The sequence below is a fragment of the Passer domesticus genome, chromosome 3 (genome assembly GCF_036417665.1).
Source record: "Passer domesticus isolate bPasDom1 chromosome 3, bPasDom1.hap1, whole genome shotgun sequence".
NCBI classification, from domain to species: Eukaryota; Metazoa; Chordata; class Aves; order Passeriformes; family Passeridae; genus Passer; species Passer domesticus.
In genome coordinates, this window is record NC_087476.1 from 89820399 (window position 1) to 89832797 (window position 12399).

General features: G+C 39.0%; 1 long non-coding RNA gene across 2 annotated transcripts; it reads right to left on the reverse strand.

Moving 5' to 3' along the window:
• Positions 1–4076: 4076 nt before the first annotated feature.
• Positions 4077–10606, reverse strand: LOC135298181 (uncharacterized). 2 transcript variants are annotated; one of them, XR_010360178.1, is made up of 3 exons: positions 10430–10606; positions 10073–10108; positions 4077–4130 (listed from the first exon to the last, which is right to left on the reverse strand). It is a non-coding gene; the product is annotated as an uncharacterized LOC135298181 (long non-coding RNA). The 2 variants fall into 2 exon arrangements; XR_010360177.1 differs by lacking the exon at positions 4077–4130 and adding an exon at positions 9305–9609.
• Positions 10607–12399: the final 1793 nt, after the last annotated feature.

Genomic DNA, 12399 nt, shown 5'->3' on the forward strand with positions numbered 1-12399 from the left:
ATCCATGAAACCTTCCCCAAGCTTTTTTTCATTTCTTCAGTCTAGAAATTAGAGCAGAAGAGAGGGTGTCTCACAAAATTTCCACCATTTCCTGCTTCTCCTTTCTGCAATGAGTTCCTTAAAAGCACTTCTGTGCTTCCGCTATTGAGTCAAGTCACACAACAGGATAAGAAGGAACCCCAAATTTCCTAGACACCTTCCTAAAGCACAGGAAGGGTCCCTTGGCTCCTTCATGTTCCTGCCCCCTCAAAGAATTTTTCCATTACTATGCAAATGAGGGAAGATGCTTCCATACATCCCTCTCCCCAGTTACAAACTGCCTCTATTAGAGGTATATTTTATGTCCACCATCCCTCTTTAGCTGCCAGAGAACTTTCCACCTCAGCACTAGTGCCTTACAGAGCAGCCACAAAACCCTGCCATACAACAGAGCAGAGCTTCTATGGCTGGGACAACTGCTCTTTTCATCAATTCTTCAGCAAACCAGCTGATCATAAAAGCTATTCTTGACTAAGCTGCCTTTGTAACACCAGTCACCAGGAGAACACAGCACTTAGGATTGGCTGTATCCCTCACTAAAAATACACTGCATTCTCACACAACAACAAAAACTCCCAGAAGGGCCAATGGACAGCAGACTAAAAACAGTAACCAAAAGCTTTAAATTGCACAAATTACAAAGGTAGAAGAACTGAAAGCAGCATGCCACTAAAAGCCATCTGCCATCTTGGCCCGCCCATGTGTCCCTTCTCCCCAGCAGTGTTTTATATTAGTAATGATGTCTCTGTATTATGTATGACAGAGTCTCTGCTGCTTTGAGCAAGCAGCAATATAGATGCTCCTTCAGTCTGGTGCTTTGCATATACACACTAGCTGCAGGAGCAGAAGATCTGCCTCCCATGTCTCTCTCTCTGGATCTAGTTCAGTTGGAAGGCAATATTCACATGCATATATTTTCCAAATCACATGTACATGCTGTATTATCAGGAGTCCCATGTGCATTAATAATACACAAAATACACAGAAGTAAGCATGGATTCAGCCATGATGTAGATTAGATGAGACAAGAAGGGACAACATAGAATTACAGGAAGAATCAGCAAATGGTTAGTCTGATTATGGCCAGTTTTCAGAATATAAAACATGGTTTAGGTTTTTTTATTAATTACTTTTATTAGTAGGTTAATTACTATAGCTGTCATTGAAGCTGTCATTTATAAGAGTCTTTGAAGTGAATTCTCAGAAGAGTTTTGAAGGAAGGGAAATATGAAGCCAGCCATTAGAATAGCCTGAAAGAATCCTCAGGAATGGGTATGGAGACAAGGATGGGGCACAGTAGTTCCATAAGGATAAATACGCAAGATAACTCTCAGTGATCATGCACAGGTACAAGAAACAGTTTCCCAGGATAACACCCCTGTAAAAGAACAAAAAAGAGAGAGAGAGAGCATTCATTAGCCCTGGAAAGGTAACATGGTGAACTGTAAAAACTGCTTTCACTACCTAAGCTAATAGGTTAGCTCAGGTGTTTTCATGCTGCCCTGCAAATACCATCCAAGCCAAGAGGCTGTACTGAGAAAGGGCAGTGACCAGGGACCAGAGAAAAGACCATAATATTAATCAGAGGAAAAAGCTTATCAGAAGCAGGTTCAAGTGAAATGACTTTTGCAGCTGACCTCGGAAACCACTACAGGGAAATGAAGTGGGTTATTGGCAAGTTGGTGGAAAAGTTTATTTGCTAATTATACAAGTTCATTTATTCAAACCATTGTGCAAAATACTCTGCCTAACCCAGTTTCTGGACGGTTTAGCTTGGGTTCAGTGGGTGCTCTCACAAGACACAGAGCTTGCAGATCTCTGTTACCACACTACAGACATTAGTTTACCTCCAACTTTCTGCTCAAAGATATCTCCTCCTGCTCCAGTAACTTCCTCAGCTTTTCCAGCTCACTTGAGGAGACTTTGACAGACATCTGGGTAACTGTGAGGTTCTGTAAGGAATGTGCCATCACCATGGCTCAACCCTCCTCAGGAGAAAGGCTAAAGGCACAGGATATATCCAAGATGAAGGCAGGAAGGACTGAAGAGGTGCACAGCACAAAAAGAAAAGAGGTGGAAAGATACGAAAGCAAAGGAAGGACCAGACAAGGAAACTGCACAGGGAGAAAGAGGGAGGGAGAGAAGTATCAGAGAAGAAGGAAAACAGAAATCCAAAGCTGAACAGGTAGATCATATGTAACAGTGGGGAACCAGCAGCCTAGGGAAGAATAAAGTCTGCAAATAACAGAAGAAAGAAATAGCATGATGGAATGATTGAATCCATGAGGAACCAGAGGAATCAGAGAGAAAAATGAGCTGTCCAGGTTCAGAAAGACAACAGCAAAGGATATGTAGATGTATTTTTCTATTTTCTTGTTAGAGCATTTGTCACTGTTAGAATACACGAGAATCATTCCACAGCTGAGCTGGAGATCCCAAGCCACTGTAATCTGTATTTGAGCATAGGATGTTATATACTAGCAGATGTCCTGATTTTCAAAGGTCCTAAAAAGCCGTCCTGCAACAGTAAAAGTTATTTTACTAGAGTCATAATTTGGACTCATCAAGCCCCAGCTCAGAGGACTTCTGGACAAGAACAGCTATTTGGCTAGCACACAGTATGGGTGAATCTGTTTTTGGAGTCAAAACTTTTTAGGTATTCTCCCAGGCAAGCTGCTCAACTTGTGGTTCCCTATACCTGTGAGATGAGAACATCTAATTCTATCATTCTCAGGAATATTGGCCTAGGTATAAAAAGTGCAATGAGATCCTCAGGAGAAAGGATTAGTTTTAAGTCCAGACAGTTGACATTTATTTATTTTTTCCAATCTGCTGTTTCTTGTAAATCCAAATCAAAAAGGATGTGATGGTGCAGGCAACTGGAGATATCATTGTCACAACAGCGACATCATGGCACAGAGAGCCCCAGCTCCAAAGGCAGGAGGAAGCACAGGAGTTGCTACATCAAAAAGGACTGGCAGCACAATGCACTGTGTGCATGCCAGATTCACTGCTCTCTGAAAGCTGCACTTTCAAATCCACCATTCGCCTCATGTTTGAGTTTAAGCTGACTGTTATAGGGGGAAAATATATTTTTTAAAATATTCTAAGCCTGAAACTTTGTATTGCTCTTGATTCTTGCAGCACAAGGAGGAAATCAGCAATTTTGCACTGAAATGTTATTGAAGTGTTGGTCTGGACTGGGCTTTCTCTTGGCATTCTGGCTGTTCCTGCCTTTGTAAAAACTATCAGGCAAGGATTTGTTTCTTTGTGAGAGATTTAATGAAGCTACAGACATCTATTTTAGCCAAAGTGATTTCATCTGTTTTTCCTCCAAGGCTGCCCAGCTGAAGAGTTATCATCAGCGTTTTGCTCATCACAACTGTCAGTCATTTGTTGGTGACCAACCTACTATTCACTTCTTCCAGCCCCTCTCCAGACTCACAAACATCAAACTGTTCAGATGTAGATCAGAAAAAATAGTATAAATAAAAACTAGTAGTGACAATAAAAACTCAAACTACCCTTCAGAGATCTGTACATATTTTACTTCACATTGAAGGAATTTAAGAGAGAATCTACAGGCTACTTCCTGACTTCTGGGGATGTTGAGCTTCAGGCTCATGGTTTGGCCTCTTTTTTAGCCAGGAAAGCAAAACTACAGGATAGAGGAAGAATTGCTTATGGATCCAGTTACAGGACTGAAAGCCAGGAAACTGTGAATATCAATATTATCACCAGAATTTTCCCTTGTAAATCACTTAACTTCAATGCCTCCTCATTCCTATGTCTTTCTGAAGACAGACAGACTTGCCTACTTTTAAATAAGTCTCAAAGTTACCGGCAGAGAATCCCTCAGGCCAAAGTCAGATTTGATTCTTGAGCAGTTGTCAGGAGTTGAATGTGTAAATTACCAAGATTAGAAAGAGCAATTTGAAGGCAAAAGAGGACCTCTTTACAGGCTCTGAAGAAGCTTTGGTGAAGCCCAAATATATTCAAGTTGATCTTGTAGGCAGAGAAGTTCTTTTCTTACTGACCTGAGATTTGTGCTCTTTATATAGCACTGGACCACAGTTGGAGGCATTTTCTTTCTGTCATTTGGGAGCGCAAAAATGTTGCATGAAAAATTGCTCATTTGACAGTCAAAACATTCCTTTCAGCATTGAGAAACATAAGAAACATTTAGTAATGACATCCTAAGATACAGAAATGTTTCACTTATTTACATAGGCATTAATGCAGAACAGAGAAACTAAATGGGGATCGATATCAGGCAATGTTCTCTTAGTCTTTAACTCCCATAGGGTATTACAAGGAGTCAGTGCATGGGCTATGATATTGCAAGCTGTGCAAGCTTAATTTAGGATCAAATACTTGCAGAATTAAAATCATAATAATACTAATTTTAAAAAATATGCAAGATTTTCACCATCCATTTTTATCTAGTGAGAGACTGACCCAAGAAATGTGATAATGTACCTGATGTACTTGGTACAGAATGTCTGAACTGTTAATCAAAATAAGTCAAATGCAGGGGGAATTTTTAGAAATTCTTAATAACATAGTTATTTGAAAGATTCATCACTTTTTAAGGATACGTTACAAAGTGACTTTGCTTGATGTAAAGTACAGCTATAAGCAGATATTTGTTCAGTTTAAAAACATGGACCAGTCCACCAACATCAGAGACATCCTGATTTACTTAGATCAGTTGCTCTGCCAAAAGATGTGTCTTCAGGATGATTAGGTCCTGTCTATATGAACGAGGAGCAGCCAACTGCATTTTCATTAAGGTTCCTAAATGAAGCGGGAAGATCAGGATGATGATGCTGGAAATTGTGTACAGCTGATTTAAATCCTAGTAGCATTTGCTTAGGAGTGAAAATAACTGTATAAACCAAGTTAAAACTAATGGGGAGTTTGTTTCAAAAATTTACTTTTCATCATGTAATGTTACAATTGCAAAGATGCAGTCCAAGAGTGGAATACCAGTGGGGTGTAAAAATCCCCTTGCACATTTGGAGAGGGATCCAGCTCACACCATTGCAATGTAAACAAATATAAAACACTTAACAGTGCAGCTCTCTTGTTTATTTAAATGAGCTCTATTCCAAACCACACAGATAATAATTCTGTAAAGTCAGCCTAGAGAAGGAACATAATTAAACCCCAAAACAGGATATACTCATCACTTATTGGAGAAGTGTTTGATGAAAAAATATACTGGTTTCTTCAGCAGTGTTGGAAAAAGACACAGGCATTCAAATTAAAAGCAATATCCATGATGAAAAAAAAAAGTAAAAAGTAAGAGATGATGTTCTAGCTCCAACAGAAGTGCATAGAAAACAGACAAAACAGAACTTAGTGATACACATAATTTCTCCTGAAAAGCACAAGCAGAACGTGAGGTTACAAAATCTGCCTAGAAATACAGAAAGGCTGATGGGAGATCTTGCTGAGAGTAATGAAGTATTTGCATTAATCACTACCCTTAAAATCACAGATGCCCAAAAAAAGTCCAGAACATTCCCAATTTATTGGGGACAACACCTCCTGTTTTCCAGGCTTTCAGAGGGCCCCCAGTAGCTGCTACCTCAGGTAAACTCATGTAAAATTATTTAAGAAAGTGAAAAAAAGATTAAACAGGAAATAAAAGGTGAGTTGAAGAGTCCTTAGAATAAATCAATAAATTAATATTAAACAGTCACTTGGATTAGAAAATACATATTCAAGAGCTCCAAAACAAAGATGTTACTAAGTTACTGATGGAGGCCTGTAACCAAGACCTCAATTCTGCCTCAGTATCTGAAGAAAGAATAGGCAAAAAATGTGAAAATATTGGTGTTTCCTAAGGACTCCATAGAAGACTGAGAGAATGAGAAATCAGGAAACCTGACCTCTGCAGTAGATAAATTGCTAGAACAAATATAATAAATAAAATTAGTAAACACATATACACATTATGTTCTGGGGAAAGATCCAACAGTTTTTACAAAAAGGAGTCATGCCTCACAAATTTTTTTGAAGTATTCATGAGTATATGGACTAAGACAGTACCAGGTCAAAACAGTGTGAACATCTCCACTTGCAGTGAAGCCAAGCATTCCCACAAGAAGAAATTAATAGCAGAAATTGAACTGCACAATTAGTTTTCCCAATGATTTCAAGTACGTTCTTCACTATACTCATAAACAACCTGGGGAAGCAGTACAAGTGAGGTGACAAAGTTTGCTGACAATACAGCATTGCTCAGAAGAGCCAGAGCTGAAACTAATTGTGAAGAGCTGCTGAAGGATGTCATGAACTGAGATGAAACTCAGTGGTGGGAAATGGCAACTAACACATGGGGAAATATAACACTAGTTATAGGTACACAGCAATCAGCACTGCCCAGGAGAGAGATCTTGGAGTCACTTTGAATAATTATAAAAGGTCACCTCAGTGCCAAGTGCTGTCAGAAATGCCCAGAGGGGCTTTTAGGAATTGCCAGGAAAGAAAATTAGAGAAAAACAGAATGAAAAAAAAAAATCCATCTTGCTGCATAAATCCACAGTGCACCTGCATCTTGAATACTTCTAGTCTCTGAGAGCACAGAATGCATTGGAATGTTATGAAGAGGAGTGGAATAGCTGACCATAGGCACAGGAGAGCTTTTTTTAAGTGAGAAATGAGACTGTAGCTCATCAGGCAGGGAAAAAATACAGCAAAAGAGGGATGTGATAAAGTTTAGAAAAACATGAATGGTAGTAAGAAGGTGAACAGGGAATGATTATGTTAATACAAAGAGTTGGGGCACTCAATGAATTTATCAGATAGAAAAGCTTTTTTTAAAAAATTATTCTTAATGCAACACAAATTCTGCTATTTGCTATCACAGGGTGTTGTGAAAACCAGAAGTATAAATGGGTTCTAGAAAAATTAATGGAGAAATAAATCTATGAGGGACTATTAAATACAATGCAGACAGAAGTTTAGAAAGTTTCTAAAGTCCTGATTGCCGATATCTTGGAGGGTAAATCTTTGGGTTGCCTCTAAATTTTCAGAAGGTGATGCTGTTATTACTTTATGTTATGGCTCTCCTTAAAGCTTACCAATAAATCTAGGGTGTCTCTTATGCAAAGCATGTCCTCACGTAACAGAGATGTTCTCTGTCCTCAAAAATATATCCTGTGTGGGGAGAAAAGCTCTAAAAGTCATGACATTTAGCTTCTATTTGCTGCTGAATCTGAGAAACTATGGGGTTTTTTTCAAGCAAGTGTCATTGCTTGTACTAGGTAATCAGAAGTAATGGGATGAGATAAAGAATAGCAAGATGTTGTAAATGGGATGGCTCCTGAGAGTGCCCATAAGATGCATTTAGTTTGGACTTATTTTAAGAAATAAAGTAAGAATCAATATCAAATAATAATAATCAATAATAATAAATAATCAACCCATATAAATACTTCACACCATAACACCTGAATTAGCAGATTTGTAGTTCAACAGTAGAATGAAGAAACCAGCTTAGATCAGGACTGGTTGATGGCAAGTGAGCCATGGTTTAGTGTAGCACACAAAGTGCACTCAACTGTGATAAATACACCAAGATTTAAGGGCACCATGGTGTGACTTAGATGCTCCTTCAGTTACGCAGGGGAAAACCATGCAAAGCCATTAGCTCTCAGTTCGTGGAGCAGGATCTGAGTGCAGCAGCTTCCAGCAAGGACACTTCTACCCACCATCAGCTAACACGGGACAGGCTTCACTGAGCATCAGGATTTGCTCTCTGACTACACCCAAGTGAAGGCTGTGCTGCTAAGGATAAGAGCAGGCACTCTTTTCCCAGAAAGATATTGGAGCCAAGTGTACCCCAGGCTATAGCACCACAGGTGCTTGCTGACACAGGGCTGCAGGCATGATTTGACACAATGGGAATGGCAAGAAGTCTGGAATTGTGACCTCTCTTACTGCAGCTTGCCATGGCAGGTAGGATATCCACAGAAGTTAAAGTCAAACATAAGGGCCTGTTTCACCATTCACAGGCACAGCTGCTGCACATCCAGAGGGATGCTCTCTTTCCTGCTTCCAGGAAGGATTTTCTAGTTTTGCAGCCAGGAATAAGACCATCAGCATGTTTCAAACAGACCACAAGTGATGCATGGAGAAATAAACAACTTCAAAACTGATCTGAAAGGAATCATAACAGTGTAAGATGCCTAGTGACAGATGAGGAAGTAAAAGAAGAAGCTTTCTGCTTCTGTTATCTTTTACCACTTACTATTAATAATTTCCCTTGCACATCATTCTCTTCTTTCCTGCTCAGTAGCTGATATCACTTCTTCCTTACTGACAAGTAGATACTCACCACCTTAGGTCCCCCAGGGTGGATTCCAACAAACTGTCTGGAGAAAATGGTTTCCAGGCCTGTTAAAAATGCCCTAAGCAGCTTTGCCCTTCCTCACTTTAGTTTCTCCACATTGCAAGGCAACACTTCTCTTTCCAAAGAAGGAAATAATTAAAGGAAGTAAACAAATAAATCATGATAGCAGAAAACTGAGAAATTGTAATCTTTGTTGCATTTACATTTTCAAGATAAACTTGAGATCACATGGATAAAAGTAATATTTTATTGCATCTGAATCAGACCATGAGCAATGAACAGAACTTGTATTGTTATTCTGCTTTTCACCCCCTGTCATCACAGAGTGTCTTATAAGAAAAAAAGTGCAGCCTCACCCCGAGTCCTGTGTGCAGTTTTGAGTGCCACAAGAAGCATACAACCAAATCACAGGCACAGCACAGCAGAGAGCAACCTCTGAGAGTCCTAGCTGCAGCAGGAGAGCAGATAGGGATGGATGAGAGAATACTTCTTACTGCATAGAAGAGTGGAGTTCCCAAGGGAGCTGCCATAAATATTTTCATTGTAAGACTCTGACCCTTGTATTTTTACACCCTTCAGGATGAGTATCCCCACAAAGTGCACTGAAAAAATAGCATTTCTACAAATAAACCATAAAGAATTCAGATTTAGAGTGTGACATTTCAAAAGCATATTTCATATCACGATAGGCCTGCTCTCATTAGGGAAAAGGACCCCATTTTTCAGGGAAAAGCTCACAAGCCAAGCCATGAGAAAAAGAAAGAGGCCTATTTTCAAGTTCAAAACACCATACAAAAGCAAGGTCCTTTTTCCAGCAGTTTTGCTGGGGTTAGATTACATCCAGTTCCAACAATGCTATACATATCAGACTTTAAAATAATACCTCGCTTGATCTTACTCAGTAAAAAAGACAAACCATATAAAACAGGTGTGAGAGAGCAAGGCAGCCTCCCCACAGTTATCTGGTTTGCAAACAGTAAACTCTTTAGCCCTATTATTGTTCTCTCATTTGCCACATTCTAGCTCCAAAAGGCACTCTAGTTCTCTAAATTGTTAGCAGCTTTTACAGCCAAAGATAAGTATCCATCACTTTTAATTTTCATTGTTGCATCTGTTTTGTCATTTAGCTGCAGCAGGTTGTATTACAATGATTAATGAGGAAATGGATACAAACATTTTTATTTCAAATAGCAGCTCTCGGACAAGATCTGGAAAACAGAACCAAGCCATATGATTGTAAAAAAATAAATAAATACACACATACACACAAACCTAAACATGTCGGCATTGTGCCACTCTCTGTGAACACCCTTGAAATGCAAATATCTCTAGAAAGAAAGAAAAAGGTATATTTTCACATTTGCTCATGTGATGGTTTATTTGCCTGTTTTCGTTGGGGGGGAGTGTTTTGTTTTACAATTAATTTGGCCCCTTTTGTTTCACATAAATGTCCAGCTCAAATGTGCCACATCAACAAATGGGTTCATTTATCTTTCAGGGAAAAGCCAAACATTGCATTTCTGTTCAGAAAAGGTAGCCTATATAAAATGTACTGCTAATAGCAGAGGCCTTTAGCATGCAAAATAATGATTTTTATTGCTCTCTCTTGGATATTTGTTGTAAACATATTTAATCTGTAATTATGTTCCAAAAAAAAAGTATTATAGTTACCTACAAACTTAGAAGTCACATAATATTTTACAATTCCTGTGGGAGTGAGAAAAGATTGTAAGTTGTTTTTTGCAGAAAGCAGAAAAGTCTTTCAGATTAAACCCCCTTTAGAACAATTCTTCAGTTCAGAAGAATTAACTTTATTTCCTTAATACTGGTATTATAGTCATTAAGTTGAAAGATTTTTCTAGGACAGCGAGAAAACTTATAAAAATATAGCCACATAAAATAATTATTCATCTAACAAAAAAAATGTGTAAAACACAGATGAAGACTATACTATTAGACTGAGATAAATAATCTAGCTGGAGACCTATTAGATTCTACACTTTCATGTCAATGAAGCATTTGGCCTACCGATGAATTTTTGCCTACTCTGCCAGGCAGGGCTCAGGCTCTGCAGGAGAATACAGCCGTGGATCTCTGCAGGAAGAGAAGACCTTTTTTTCCAAGTAAAATGTTCCCTAACTCCGCAAGGGAGGTTGGCAGTAGATCTCAAACTCTGGCCTGTCTTTTTAATACCCCTACAATAGCTCAGTTGGATTGAGACCAGCTGTTGGTGCATTACCATTTGTAAATGCTTAAAGCAACTACTCCTTGTTTTCTTGGCAACACATACTGTGAAGGGGGGGGGAAAAAAAGCACTTTCATTCAGACATTAAGAATTGCTAGATGCCAGCTTTGGCTTACACAAGCTATTGTTTGCACAGCTCCCTTCAACAAGTTTTCACCCAAAAAAAATCCTGTAAGGATAAATTGAGCCCCTAAAATTCTGATTTACATTATCCACTTCATTGGAAAAAAGATTCCTTTTTTTAATCCAACGATTTAAGGTCACAGGTCTTTCAGAGTTTCAATTTCCACAACACCCCCACAAAATCAACCAGATTGTCTTAGGAATGAAAATTATAACTTTCTTACTCACTGTTTAAAAATAACAGTGATTTTTTTTTTTCCTGCTAATATAAGCATTAAAAAAAAAAAGAACTAAAATCAGAGTTTGAGCATATGGAAGCTTGGGTGCAGGGGAAAAAAGAAAATAAAAATTACTGGCATTATACTTCAGCATTCGAGAAATACTGAGAGTCTCAAAATACCAGATTGATAGATTGGGTTGCCACAGTAAAAAGAGCCTAGTCACAGTAGAGAACATACACCAACATTTTTTATGATTGTTATTTTTGTTCTTGTTCAGATATAAACAGTTCCAGTGACCTTTCATTGCCTCATCCTTTCCAACCACCCCTACTAGAAGCTTGGTGTACTGGAAGTGTCTAAGCATGAATGCGAGCATCTTGGTGGTTGCAGCTGCTAGTACAATAGGATTAATTTGCCATCCACCAACTCTAATGCCCTTCTGTTTCATCTTCTTTCCCCACCAGGGGCAGTGGTGACAGCATCTGTTCCACTGTTATTTTAGTGGCGCCTTTCGTGCTGTTATAGTTAAGGGTCTGTCAGCATTTCCATTACACACATACACACAAACACATGCATGCATTTCTTGAGGAAAGGAATGGCTCAAATCAGCCCCCAGGAAAAAAAAATACTGAATGCGTTGGGGTTGACAATGGTATGAGTGTGTCAGAAAAAAAGCATTTTTATGTTTGATTTTGTGGTATTACTTGAGAAAAAGAAATGGAGATACAACAGGTTCCAAGTAACCTATTTTGCATTAGCAATGGCAAATAATGGTGAAAGTTGATTTGGATTGTTCTATAAACACAGACAAAGCAACAATGCCAAAAAAAAAAGACAAAGGAACAAAATCTAAACAAGGTAATTGCTCCCTACCAAGCACCTTCTTTTAGGTAATTAATTTAGATGACAGGATACTACTTTTGAAGCATCTCAGACAAGATTTGATTAACAGATCAGCAATTGTGGGTGACCACCTCTAAATACATATCAGGAGCATCAGATCTCTAAGTTGACAGTAGTAATCACAGAGTCATAGAATGGTTTGGATTGGAAGCGACCTGAAAGACCATCTCATTCCAGCCCTCCTGCCATGGGCTGGGACACCTTCCACTAGACCAATTGCTCAAGTGCTCCATCCAGCCTGGCCATCAACACTTACAGGGATTGGGACATCCACTACTGCTCTGGGGTTCCACTGCCTCACCACTCTCACAGCAAAAAACTTCCTCTACTATCTGATTTAAACCTACTGCCTTTCAGTTTGAATCCATTTCCCCTTATCCTGTCACTACAGGCTCTTGTAAAAAGTCTTTCTCCATCTTTCATGTAGGCTCTGTCCAGGTACTGGAAGGCCACAGTTAGGTCATCCCAAAGCCTTCTCTTCTCCAGGCTGAACAAACCAAATTCTC